This window comes from Solenopsis invicta, chromosome 6, assembly GCF_016802725.1.
Source record: "Solenopsis invicta isolate M01_SB chromosome 6, UNIL_Sinv_3.0, whole genome shotgun sequence".
NCBI lineage: Eukaryota > Metazoa > Arthropoda > Insecta > Hymenoptera > Formicidae > Solenopsis > Solenopsis invicta.
The window spans coordinates 18,343,731-18,358,700 of NC_052669.1; the positions used below are offsets into that span (position 1 = coordinate 18,343,731).

General features: G+C 38.7%; 1 protein-coding gene across 3 annotated transcripts in view; it reads left to right on the top strand.

Moving 5' to 3' along the window:
- Window positions 1-14,970, top strand: part of LOC105204004 (14-3-3 protein zeta) — a 63,456-nt gene that overhangs the window by 16,501 nt on the left and 31,985 nt on the right. The window contains exon 2 of one of the 3 annotated variants that reach the window (XM_011172984.3): window positions 7,645-7,707. The exons of the other annotated variants lie outside the window; for them this stretch is intronic. The gene's annotated coding sequence lies outside the window, so the exon portion shown is untranslated. The remainder of the gene's footprint in view (window positions 1-7,644; window positions 7,708-14,970) is intronic. 3 annotated transcript variants of the gene reach the window in all.

Below are 14,970 nucleotides of genomic sequence, written 5' to 3' on the forward strand. Positions count from 1 at the left end.
CACTCGACATGATCGTTTATGTTATAAAATCAATCTGTGGTAAAAGTTTATATTCGAAATAATAATGAGTTTGAATGAGATTTAAATTAAAAAGTAAATATAATTTATCAAATATTATTTACAGTATTTATACACACAATACAAATTTATATCACGTATATGTAAATTTTTATTTTTATTGAAAAACACTTTATATTTATATATTTTATTAATATTTTATAATAAATATAAAAATAAATTACTTTTAATAATTCTGCAAAAATATAAAATACGAATAATACATTTCAATAAAAACCCACAATATAAAAGCATTTTATTAACAAATTTCTACCTTTAAAAAAAAATACTTATAATAAGCTGTGCAATAGGCTCTTTCTGTTCGTTTAATATTTTCTTATTTTTTTTATTTAAAAAAAAAATTTAAATCTACACATGTTCTTGGAAATTAATAAACTATAGAATAATCAGTAATACACAGTATAGCTAATAACAATGACTTTTAACTGTAAAAATTGCCTCAGGCAACCTTGTTCGCAGAAAATAGAATGACTATTCTCGGGTTAGGAAATTTTGTTCACTAAGAAACATCGTAACATTTCTTTTTACGACGCGCCGTACGTGTAATGCACGTCTTATCTTTCTGAGAGGTTGACGAAATCTGGCATTCACGTATCCGTAACCATCTCGGTTGCATTTCACACGGTTGCGACGTGTGATAACGCGTGAGATAACGTCCAGCGGTATCGCAGCTCGCGCACGGATAGCTCGCGCACGGATATTCAGCATATTGTGCGATGGGTGTCCATTGTACTCGCGGAGAGAGCGAATTGTATTGGCGTGTTCTCCTCTCGCGCTAGAGAAACCGTTGCCGATTGTATGTGTTGTACCCGTGCCACCGTGCATCGAGACATCGGGAACGTTTAGGATTCAAGTGACTTCGCAGGCTATCGCGACTGCATTCGTCGATTCTGCTTCGCAAGCCCGCAGTTCCTTCGAATGGAAATAATAGAATTAGTCTTTTTTCTCTCTCTCTCTCTCTCTCTCTCTCTCTCTCTCTCTAACGTTTTACAGCGGTAGTATTAATTCAAGGGAGCCTCGGGGCTTTGAGGAAGATCACTGCGAGTTTAACGTTATGTGAAATGCAACGGATTTTGCCGAGGGAACTGCTCGACGTGACTCGTTTAATAATAGCATCGGAGATTTCCTTGTCACGTATTAATTTGATGGAATTAATTCGCGAGGATAGCAATTTGAAAGATGTGAAACCTCAAGTTCGCGAACGCGCCGGAAACGCAGTGCTTTAATTATTACTGCTGCTCCGAAATTTTTCGATTGCCGGTGAGTTAATTATAGATTCAGACTCGACGATAGAAAAATTTAGAGTACCCTTCGTGTAATTTCACGTGTAATTACGACGTCGCGTTAGTTCTCGTTAAATAGAAATACTGTTGACAAGGTCGAGGTAAAATTCTTCACGGCGCTGTTGCACTCGCCCGACGTCGCTCGACGAGAAAACGGCGGAGGGAAGAGGAAAAAAAAGGGAGCTAAAAAAGTGCACTGTACTAATTGCAGTTTTTATCGATCGGCGGAAGGGAGGAAGGTTGAACCCTTATCTCTCTCTCTCTCTCTTTTTTTTTTTCGACCTCCGTTTGCACGACAAAGCCTTTAGGCCGAAGTGGTTGCGTACACACGTACACAATGCGGTGTATACGCAGAGTGTACAGTGCCACCTGTGGCTTGTCGTCCAGCCGGTACGACGGTTTCGCGTAGATTTTACGCTGCCGATCTGGACCAGCTGTGTCCCGGAACTATTGGAGAAAGTTACGAATAGCATTCCCAGCGAATGCAGAAGCGTACATCTCTCTGTTCGCACTTTCGTACGAAGGAATTCCTAAATTACATACAATTAGCGAACGTGTCGGTGGAAGAGTACGACGTTGCGTACGTACTGCACCTCTCGCGTGACGGATATCTCGTTTTATGCGAATGTTGTTCGCGGATCGGACTTCCGCGCGATGCGAAAAAGCTTTTATCTGTATTTCCATTCGGGAGGAAATCGGATTATTGTCTGATTAATGCGAGGACACGCGCGGCGCGTGGCGACATTTCTCACCGTACCTCTGTAAGAGCTCTGTGCATGCTGGATTAAAATTGTTACAGATCAAAATAATTATAAATTAATGTCACATTGTAAAAAAAAAAAGAATTTTATATAAGGTTTTCAATTGTTATAATTTCAAAGTAATTTTTTTATTAAAAGTTCTACGCAGCAGAAAAATCGTTATAATCGCATTCATCTGGAATAACTTGATGACAGTATCTCGAATCAAAGATATGAAATACAGTCAGAGATTAACTGGAGGATAAAATTTTATCGTATCCGTTTGCGTTTTTAAAACGTAACGCATCAAAGGTTTCGTATCGTTCTTTATCGCTCGATCGCGTTTCGAGATTCATCCCTTTTTTTTTGCGAAGGCAAGGGATTATTTAGCTCAGGAAATGTCGAGTGCGTCAATGTAAAATTCATCTATTGTCGAACATCCCGTAGAAAAGGACGAGCGACTCGAAGAGGTCAACGAGCTTCCGATTAGCCCGCGTTTTTTTCATTCTCCACGGAGATCTCGCGATAGCCGACTGGCGTGCTTGCCGCGCGGTGCAATTTAATGCACATGTAATTATCGATTTACCGCTACTGTTGCACCCCGTCGAGCTCCTTGTTATGGCGACCGGCTCAGACTGATCCGACAGCGACGACGACGTGTTTTCCGCGTCGCGAGAGCCGTGGGACGAAATTTCCTTTTCTTACGTCATTTCGCCGGCGGAAAGTCCGCATTTCTGACTGCTTTTTTTGATATTTTCGACGGGCGATATATCGATCGACGTCGCTCTTAAGTCCGCGGCCAGTGTTTTCTGCCGTCATCAGCATGGGCGGCATACTTTTTGCGCGCTCGCGACTTTTTATTCGCCTCCGCATATTCCCCGAGATTCGAATCCGACGAAATCGCTTTTGGGGATTAAAACAGCTTGCGTCGATTTTCAAACACATCAGCTGTCGCCTGTGCTTTCACCGTGCGCGGCTTACGTTTTATTTCGTTTCGCTATTCTCTTCAGTTTCTGGTTTCAAAATTCTGGTCTTCGTTCTAATTTTTCTCTTTTCTAATTGAAATTTTTTTTTTCTAAATTTTTTTACCAAATCCCGTCGTTAGTGCGCTATCTTATCTGCTCGTTCACATTTCCTTTCCGCTCTATTTTCCTTTTATGACGGCGAGAAATCATTCTTTCACGTCAGTGTAATTTGTACGCGATGTTGAGTGGCGAAGTCAGTCGCCTCGTTCGTGTACGAGCTAGAAAAAGTCTTTATCGCCTAGCATTGTGTCGGCTGCGATAAACGGTCTGTTTTTCTTCCGATTATAAGCGCCTAGGTATTCATCGACCTCAATGTCGCAGACGACGTTTCGCAATATCTTATTGTTGCTGTCGCTAATTCCATGATGAAATAAATGCATAAAAATTGAATCGAGAACCCAATCGTTTGATATGAAAAAAATATCTTTTGACCCAATTATATCTAGTGTTCGATTACTTTTTCATCGTTTAAAGTGGTCGAAAACAATTTGTAAAAATTCGCGAACATATACTTTCAAGTTTATAGAATATTTGTACCTTTTATAAAAATGAGACGTAATATAATTTAATCAGAAATATATAACAAAATAATAGTCGCCACTGGCTCGTGTGCGCTGTTGAAAAATGTCATGAAATTCCCGAGATTCGAATCCGACGAAATCGCGAAATGTATTTTTAAGTTAAATATTAAATTTAAAGTACATTTAATGTATTTTTATAACTGAAAAATGTGTGCACGAAATTTAGTGCACTTTTGACAATATTAAATTTAATGTATTTGTTTGAAATTTGTTTCCATTATATTACGTGAAATTTTACTATTTTCAACAGTGTATATAATAATTTTATTATTACAATTGCCAGCCCAAAATTAAACATTACATTTTACAAAAAAAAAATGTATAATTTAATTGCTTTTAAAATTTCGAGACATTTTGTCCATGGATGAAAATCGGGACACGGAATCCTCACCCAGAGAAAAGTTATGCTTAAATTTATAAAATTGTTTCTTTAAAAGTTGAAGTAAAAGTACTTTTGAAGAAACTAAAATTTGATTTCAAGAAATAAAAGTTATTAGTTTTTTTTTAAGTAGATAATTGTTTTATTTATACAAATAATTTTTTAATTCAAAGAAAGTACTGACAGAAATGTAGGAAATAATTGAGTTATTCTTGTTTTAAAAATATAGTTTTTTCGCTTAAAAAGAAGTTTTGCATTGCACAACCAAACTATTTCATTACTTCTAATAAAAGTAACAATTGAAAAATGTTTTCAAATCAAAGAAACTTTTCTTTAACCGTATAACAATGTACAAGTTTCTTTTATTCAAACCATGAAGAATATAGATCATTCTTCCTGACTCAAACAAATGTTTTTTTAATCGAAGAATTTTTTCTGGGTGCACGAATGGACGTTAAGAGTTAAAGGAAAATGTGGATTTATTTAGAAAACTCGATACTTAACAAGCTTAAATACAAATTTCAATTAAGTCATCCCTCCACAATGAATGGAGGGAGATCTGAAGATGAGTCGTTGCGCGGTTTAATCTAAACTCATATTATCGCGTGATATTATTATGACGGTAGAGGTATATCCTGGACATGACATTTCGAAAAAAAGTAAGAACACGTAGGTCGAAGTCGGAGGAAAATAGAACGTAAGAGGTGACGCTGTTTATTCCGAGCAACGTGACACAAATCGAACGGCGCTACGCTAAAAGCAACTCGTTGTATACGGTCACGAATGAAAGAATAAAATCTGGATTGATTCAATCTCGAACGCGGTATTAGCGCGAACATAAATATATAAACATCGCACACGTTGTCACGACTTGTGCTCGTAGGGAAGTGCCGAAGATAGAAAACTAGATTATATCCGAATGGACGCGATCTCGTTTCCGAGGACGACGACTACGAATACATTCGGGACGACGTTTCGAGCGTGAAATCGCGAGCGTGTTATCGCGCCGCGCGTTCGTCGCTCGAAAAACTCCCCGTGGGACAATTCCGCGAGCGAACGGGGGATTCTCTCTCCGATCGAGTGGGCAAGGTCAGTGTCGTACGTTAAAGTCCGTCGACCGTCCTCGATTTGCGCCTAGCCTAAACGACGGATTCGCATCGCGGCTTTACGAGAAAAGTCCATTCACGCTGCTCCGCGACGCGAAACGCACCGGCTGCTGACGGTCCGTTTGGCAATTAAAAACGAGCCCGCGGCTTATCCGCGATCGACGGGTTGTCGCTGTATAAAAAAAAAAAAAGAGGAGTATCGCCTGTTTACTATATTACTACGCATGTATCGATCTCGTTTCCGAGGGGCACGTTCAATCGAGGCACGTGCGCCGTCGGCGAGGAGAATTCACGGCGGTGATTCATGCGAGAATTAGCAATTGCATCGCGAACCCACATCGGACGGCTGCGAAAATTCACGATTCCGCATAATGCGATAAGGGCGCTTTATCTGCAGCACCGGTAGATAATGCACTGTAAAATCGAAGGTTGCACACCTTCGCCTCGATGCAAATTCGAAAATAAAGTTCTGAGAATTGAAGGTTCGCTGAAAGAACACCCTGAGAGATATATTAATCAAACGTTCACAGGGCTGGCAAAAACCCGGCTTTTTTCAAATTAAACCCAACTCATCCGGTTATAACCGGTTTTACCCAGTTTTGCCCGGTTAAATCCGTTTTTCATAAAATTTGTAACTGTATTAAGTTATAACTTCTTTGTTTCACTTTATTTTGTATTAATTATATGACTTATGATAGTTGATTAATTATAAACTAATACAAACGTACGATTTACATTTAAAATTACTTTACAATTTAATTTGCAATTAAAACGTTTTGTGATTCAAGTATCTGGTCTGGTGCCATGTTGAGACTTTATTTTGAAAATGTATATTTCTTTATAAATGTATATTATTTTATTTTTAAATGTATATTACGCATACACAATACAAATAATTTACGTTTAAATTTAGTGTTTAGTCCACGGTATTTTATTTTTTTAATTTACTTTATTAATTGAACTTAGAAAAGTGTTATTACTTTTATTATATAATTTTATTTTATTTATTAATATATTACATGTATATTATATGTATTAATATCTAACGCTATAATTTTAAAATATATTAAATATAAATAATAAAACGCAACTTTTGTTTTCTTTTGTGATTTACAATCTAGATATTAATTTTATTTATGTTTTTCTATGCTTTAAAAATGTATAGTAAAATAAAATCTCTGTGGGTTTTAGTATGGGTTTTTCATTTGGATAAAACCGGTTTTAACCGGGTGGGTTTAACTGGGTTGGGCAAAATTTTACCAGCCCTGAACGTTTAGTTAAATGTGATCAAATAAATTTTGTAGTTATATATAGTATTGATACTAAAAACTTTGTAGATTTAATGAACCGTTCGGTTGTACCACGTATAAAAATAATTGTTTGGTTAAAACTACACCGAAAAAAAATTGCTAAATTTTAATAAATATTTGTTTGAATAGTTGCAATGAAATATTTATTTACTTACGGTACATAAATATTTATTGTATAAAAAAAAGATTGTTAAATTAGTGGTTCTTGTACTAAATAAATATTTATATTTAGTAAATATTTTATTTCAACTATTCAAATAAATATTTATTAAAATTAGTATTTTTTTCTCTCGGCGTATTTAGTAATTGTAACTATAAAATTTATTTGATCACTATTTAACTAAACGTTTGATTTATCTCGCCAAATATTTTTCTCTTCAGTGCAGTGGATTCAAAGATTCATATCATTTTTCGAAAGCAAGAGTGGCTGGATTCGAAGATTCAGGCCAAGACTCGCGGGAGTACAAAGAATTCGCAGCTTCAAAGGATCTACCTTTAGTCAGGCTTGAACGTAAACGTTTGCTTTTTTTTTGATGCACGTCGAGACAATTGTTCGGAAATATATTCCGCGATCGGCGATGGCCCAGCGGAAATGAGTTCATACGCGACTCGATGCGTCACACGCAAACCACGAGCCAATATTGATCTATTTGTTACTAACCTAGTGCATATACGCTGGTCTCCGAGCAGAGCGTTAAAGGCTCGCTCACACCGACATCGGCGTCGAGAATTTTCATTAAACATCAAGCGCGACGCAGCCGCGTTTGTCCCAATTACCGATTCGCGTAAACGTACAAACGCACGTTTCAATGTTCTCACTACGGATCGATGCTTTTAGAAAGAATTTTTTTTACAATTAATCTTAGCGCGATAACGCGTTTTTTCATGATTGAAAATATTGGTATATATACGTATAAAAAAAAAAGAAAAAAAGAAAACTGCGGATGGTGGATACTTCGTAGCGCCAGCGTACATTACACGTTTTTCCAATATTAAATTTACATTTAACTGCTAACAATCCCGAGAGAATATTGTAGCGCTACAATAGAAAGATTACGCGGGACGGATGGGAATGAAATTCTCGCGCCCGTGCTGCGTTCGAGTTTAATTTATGCTTAACGCATTTTAATTTCTTTTTGCAGGTAAGTCCAGCAACCTCCCGTCGACGTCGTCGAAGGAGACGCTGTATCGCCGTAGAGAAATTGGTTCGTGAAACCACTCTTTATCGATTTTCGTTAGCTAGCGTGTCGCATACCATCGCAAGTCTCTCTCGCACGTTTCCCGACACACACACACACACACACACACACACACACACACACACACACACACACAACACACTCGCGCAAGCTTTTCACACAGCGCAGTAGAGCTTTTCCAGATAGGCAAGCCGTTTTTTCCCACGTGGGTATATTCATCCGCGGAGATTTACCGGCCGTATATTGATACGTCTGCGTGCCTGCCTCTCGCGGAAACGGGCGATATAAACGAGTCTCCAACGACGCTTTAGCGAGCGTTTCTGGTATAGGGAGTGCACTGCGATATTACATCGCATTGCGCGAACACAAGGAATATCGAAACTTACGTAATCCGGGATTTCGCGAGGTCCAGATTTCAAACAAGCTTTTATCGTCCGGAAGATCTGCGAATCCGCGGATCAGAGCGGAGTTTGGCTTAATGCCACGAATTTCGGAGAGGAAATCGCGCGCCTAACGAATTAGAGAGATCCAAGCGCGGATCCAAGAGCGTCCGCTGAACATCAAATCGGTAAACTTCGATATCCGTGTAAATTTGTTGAATCGAGTCTCTTTTAATCGCGTCACTTTCGATTCATTTAGCACGTCGTTTATGGACACATCGAGTGACAAGGATTTTCATTTCGAGCCGTTTGCCCGCGCGTGCGTTTTCACGTCGTATATCGACAGATATTGGATCGCGATACGTTCCGCGGAATGACAATCGCTCGGATAGAAATCGTCATTAATTGTCGTCGCGCGAAATTGCGCGCGTGGACGGGAAGCGGCCGTATTGTTTTTCTCCCCTCTTTTATTTATTTTTTTTTTTTTTCTCGAAAATTGATATGTTGTTTCGTTGTCCTCAGTAGATTTCTATTTCGCCTGCCATCAGGCGCGTGTTTTTATTTGACCTTTACCGATAAATTTTCCTTTGCTCGCACATTAAAGTCGCGCGTGCAGAAAGTTTAATGCATCTGCTTCTCTACGTCGTGCGATTTTGCTACAATGGATCCGTCGTTGCGGAAAATTGTTCCCCAAATTACCTACTTACCGAGACAACACGCTATTTAAATTTGTCCGAAACCGAGATTTAACCCTCGGTGGCTCAACCGGAGATTTGGGGAAGACGAAGTTTCAGTTTTGAATTATTTTTCCTCAAATTCAGACATGTACGAAAAGGTAAAAAATATTTCACAAAACAATTGTGAAATCGTATTCTGGAATGTTGAAAGAGTGTATCAGATATCAGATTTTTTTCAGATTTTTCAAAGCAGCGAAAGAAACTTTTGACCACGTGGAGGATTAAGATTGTTCACGTTCCGATTTTGGACATGCGTGTCGTTTGAGTAATAACAAGTTTCTCGACAAAGGGGGAGGGAGGATGAAGGATAAAATCAGAAGAATTCGTATATCTCGTAATTATGAAACTGATATCAAATATTGAAAAATAGATAAATAGATCGACAGTTGCCTATTACGCGCACATTGTAATTCCGGGATAAGATAAGATTGCAGAACCAATCTAGAGAACCATATCATACACAAATATTGCGTTCAAAAAGTTCGTTTAATTCGTTTCACATCGCAAGTTTTCCTCGCGAGCGTCTTAGCTTTCCGATCTCTATCGTCGTTTCAGTATTAACGATAACGAGACGAGGAGAGAAAGAGAGAGAAAGAGGAAGCTGTCGATTGAGAACGGTGGACGACGATTCGCGAGAAGGGTCTCGTAAAATCGGTAGGAGGAATTTCGGCGGCGTTCACAACGGCGAGAGAGATCGGCGGAAAATGGTGGACAAGGGCGGGTCGGCTGCAGGGGTTGCGCGCGCCTCCACAGATCAATATTTCATTTCAGCCTCGGCAACCTCCGCCACCCATCCCCCGACTCACCTCGCCATCCCCTTTTCCACTCTTCGTCTTCTGCCGCTTTCCTCGCAACCTCGCGTAGCTGCGTCTCGCTCCAGTCATCCTTCAACCCCGTGTTTTCCCTTGTTTCCCAGCTTTCCTCCCTCACCCCATGCATGCCTTTGCTCGCTCGCTCGCTTTCTCCCTCCATCGATCCTCATTAGCCTTCTTGCTTCGATGACTTTGTCATCGTACTGATCATCGTTATTATTCGAATCAACTGCTGATCGTTAGTACGACGTAGACATTTAAAAATAGTCGCTTGATCCCTTCATAGAGAGCGAAAATGAAACATTCTGAATTATCTTTGTTATTCGAGTTATTTAAATTATCTTTCACGTTTCGGAGTCAGAGAAAACCCGTGGCTCTCGAACCACGAAATGAAATTTCCTTTACGAGATAAGCACGATTAGATTGTTGACTAATTGTTTCCAATGCCCATATTTTCTCTAAAGTTGATATACTGTTTTACGGAAAGGATATTGGAGAAAGTTACGCCAACGAAACGAGCAGTGTTTTTGTCGCTGTTCATCGACCAACGCGCGTCTTATCTGAAAACACATCGGGAAATGGATTTGGAGATCGGTGGAAACTTTTGGGACTTCTCCCAGAGCGCTTCTCTCCCCCGAGTTGACCGTCGGCGTCGGTTGATCAGGTTCGGTCCTTAGCTTCTCGTCTCACCAAGACAGGCGACTCGGTGGTTTTAACCCAATTGTAATCTTACGATCGATGTTACAATAGCGCCACGGTACTGCGCCTCGCTTTCGCTCCGCATTGTTTCAGTTATTCATTCGATGCGGTGCCCGCGCACGGGCCTGGCGGTGCGCGCGGTCGGGAGAGACGCGACGAGGGGACAGGAGGAGACAGACAAAAGTGCTCTCTCGTTCGCACTTCTCACAACTCCCAACTGCGGCCTGTGCGCCTCCCGTACAGTCGCTCTGCGGTTTTTCAGCAAATGTGCGTCCCACGTTGTTTCCGTATACCCTTGGTAATAGCCCTTGACATATCGCAGTCGAGCACGGCCCAGTCGAGTTTCCGCCATGTCACGAGTTCTTCCTCCCGTAATTAAAAATTACATTCGAAATGCGTCTCTGCGCTTGCCATCGCTACCAGCGGTCCCTACTTTTTACGGTTACAAATGTTCGATTGGTCGCAGTTTGCACTTGAAGTACAAACCCTAATAGTACGCACTTGCTTTATATATTTTTTTGTATTTTATATATATATATTTTTTTACTTTATATACGCTAATATGTATTTTATGGCGTTAATTTTACCTTTTATCGTTAACGGACTGTGATGAAAGAGATGTTTCAACGAAGAGATTACATATTAATATCAATGTGGGAGCGTATTAAAAGAATGCAATGGAAACGCGAACGTTTTTGTCCGAGTATGCAGAATTTACGAGCTTGCAAATATTATAGAAACTCTTTAAATATATATATGTTTGCAGATACATTTCAATATCGTTGTTAAAATAATCGCGCGAGGCTACAAGCCAGCGCCATGAAGTTTTAATTAATGATTTGTATATTTCGAAGCGTAAATAAATTGTAGGATTAGGAGGCTTAATGTAAATTTACGAGCGGATTCGATATGTTCGCGTTTGAATAAATAAAACAATTTAATTCTCGATACTTGGTGCGGGTTTTTTTAAGGAAAAATTCGACGAATGACCTTTTGTGGGTGTGTGGATCTTTCTGTACGTAAATATACGCCTTCCAACGCACGTGCTTGTTTCAACAAATACATTGGCAAGAATCACAAAGCAAAATTTCTCGGGGATGTGGTATTTTCTAAAATATAATTACCTCTGCGCAAATGAAATTGCGAAAACGTATGACGTTAACAGAGATACCGATGTAAAGTGCGTAAAATTATATATAATAACAATGCGAACTGTATATCATAATCAAGGAACGAACTATTAATTATAAAGAGAAAACATCGCGGCGGCCGGTGCTTTGAAATTAGATACAAGAAAGTGAAAGCAAAGATATCTATTTAATAAACGAAAATTATACGAAAATGAGACGAGCGTCCTGGGAAAGCGGGGAAAGAGAGAAAATGTACGCGCGGAAATTGCGAAAGGTTGAAACGTGAAGTGCAGTAAGAGATTCGCCAGCTAATTACGGCTAAAGGACACAATGTGTGCTTGTGTAATTTTCGGAAGTACTCCTCGACGAAGTTGCGATTATGAATTTCCAGATAAACATTTATGCAGCGAACGCGGTTCCCTCGTTTCGGAAGAGGAATCTAACTCGTATCGCGGATGGAATTGCGTTTTGGAGTTACGTTTTCGCGTCGGCTCGTGCGCGAAATTTTACGAGGCGCGAGATCGAATTTGTCGCTAATGCATACTGATGTTTGGTATCGGGAGGCGAGGAAATAACACATGCAGAGTGCGCGTATACGCGATTCATTTGCGCGGCCGTCGCGCGTTTATCCGGCGCCGGGCCGAGTAAACGAGATACACGTTCCATTTAAATTTTCACGAGAGGACGTAATGTCACATCTCGCGCTATCGTCAGTCGCGATATCGCCGGTGTCGGGGATCGTTGTTCGCGCGACCGAAATTGCCGCTGTTACCGCCCGTTCGGGGCGCGCGGATTCGCATATTCAACGTGGAGCGCCTCGAACAATTACATCGATGGTATTTTTCTCGATCGATAGATCTCCTCGGATCTCCGCCGACCGCGTGTTTCGCTAAATTTAAAATGTGTTACAAACGAATAAATTCTTTTGATAGGTCATTGCAGCGGCTCCTAAATCGCAGCACGCTGTTAAAAATGGGCAACAGAATTTAATGTAATGTAACGGAAGCAAATTTCAAGCAGGTATATTAAAAACTTGAATGTTGTCAAGAGTGTTCTAATTTCATGCACATATGTACTTTTCAGTTGTAGAGATACGTTAAATTTAATTTAATCTATTTTAAATTTAATATTCAATTTTTATATTTAGTATTGAATTTTATATTTTTAATAGTGCACTTCACAGAGTCCAACCGCAGTGCTTGTACAGTTTCTGTGCGATTATCTGAGAACTGTGCACAACGCTTTGTTACACTCGAGACATTAAATATAAGAATTTTGTTATTTACGTTCAAAAAATTATGATATTGTAGATATATTTTACTAATTTTGTAGCTGAATTACATTAAAGGTAAAATAAATGAGACATCCAGAGAAAAGTTTTTTCCGAGTCGAAAAATTTGTGCATTGTTATACAATTAAAGAAAAGTTTCATCGAAGAAATTTTTTTATACTTTTTATTAGAATTAAAGAAATAGTTTGGTTGTGTTACGCGTTATCGTTTTTTAAACAAGAAAAATATATTTTTAAAACCAAAACAATTAAATTTCTTACATTCCTATCGGTAGTTTTATTGAATTAAAAAATGATCTGTTTAAATTGAACATATAATTCGAACAAATAATTTATTTACTTTACAAAAGACTAATGATGTTACTTTTGGAAATCAAATAAATTTTTATTATTCTTAAAAGTATTTTCATTTCAACTTAAAAGAAAACGAAGATTAACGAAACGATTTTATCAATCAAAACAACTTCTCAGGATGTATACTTTGATAATTTGCAATTATCACAATATTATCAGACTTAGATTAATAGTTATAGATTTCTTTTTGCTTTTGTTTGTAGATTAAACAAATTTTTACAAAATGTAGTCTTTGAAATTCCACTAAAACATTAAGATCGCGCAGATGTTGAGATTTATATTATTGTACAATAACTAAAAGTTATTGTAGTATAAATAGTTGTTTTTTTTTATAGCGGAAAATAATCAAAATAGAGTATGAAATGTGTTATTTAGAATCTATGAATCGTGCTCTCAAAGCGTATATGTATATGTCGTAAAATAAAATTGGTTGAACTAGAAAAGAAATACGTCATTTTTGTTTGTAAAAACAATATTTTTGCGACATTGTCTGAATGAAGTTCTGTATGGAATGGAACGAGCCAGAGCGTAGATTCTATAAATGGTAACCACTGCGCATTTAGTGACTTGTGTTGCGATTTAGGAAATGGGACTCTTGTAAAACGGGCAAAAAATTAATTTTTATTTTAAGAAATTAAACTCATAAAGAATTATAAAAGAATTACGTAAGGAAAAGTATTGTACTTTATTACGTAGTAAAGAACTTCAAAATGTTCCTCGGAACTGCGTAGTGACAAGTCTTTGTGTGAAATGTGGTGCGATTTCGGCAACTTTTCCCTATTAACGATAAGTCTCGTTTTCGTAATTAGATGAATTAGATGAATCAGACGCGAAATTGGATCGACTATATTTGGCACAGAAATGTGTCACGCAGAATGAATGAGAACGCCGGGTTTTCCTTGAACTTGGTATATTTGTGTATCCTTATTGTTGGCTTCGTTGAACTCTTCCGGATCCTTGGCTTTACAGACACCTCTGGTCACGCATTCCTGGCGTGTCGTAAATCGCAACATTCACGAGTTAAATATTTTCATTCATGAATACCTCGACTTTTGATCGTGAGTTAAATTCGAGGGACCGCACGTCGCTATCTATTCGGAGAGACTCTGCTGCTTCGCTCGATGAAAGTAGATGTAGTGAAAACGTTACAATTAAATGTAAAAATTCTTTCTTTTCACGGACTGCGAGACGGTAGTCTTTGACGGCGGCGAGAGATCTCGTTTCGTGAGATCTTCCTGATTTACCGCGAAAGAGAGAGACACGGTTCAACGATCGCGAAAAGGACGAAAGGGCTTTTATGGTAATCCGGAGATCTTTCTACCCAACGCACTTATTTTAGACCGTTCCTCCGTTCTTTAAGTAGAAAATTGTCTTCGTCTCCGTTTTGAGTTGCACATACAATTCACGACCACGCAGTACCTTCGCAAATGGATCTACATGTAACATAATTCAAATCGTTAATTACGTAAAATTTTTCTTTAACTTAGTTTTGAGCTTAAATGTGAACATCAAAAGAGAGTTAGGAAAAATACCGGTTTATTCATAAAATAGCAAAGTGGCGATTTCCTAAGGAAATTACAGCATATTTCCGTAACGATTGGTCGTAACTTTTCGCGGAAATTCATCAGGAACGAGAAGAACGTCGTGAAAGGAAGAAGAAAGATCGCTTTTTTCCAGGTTAATTTTCGCACGCGAAATTACGCGAAGCGTACTTGAAGCGTTGCGAAATGAACAGAGGTAGAGTAGGGCAGGAAGGTAGTCGGAGAAACGCAGAATGATAAGCAGCTCGCAGGATCGACGGGACACGCGTGATAGACGTTCAACGGGTCAGAGAAAGACGGAAAGAGAGAGAGAAAGAGAGAGAGAA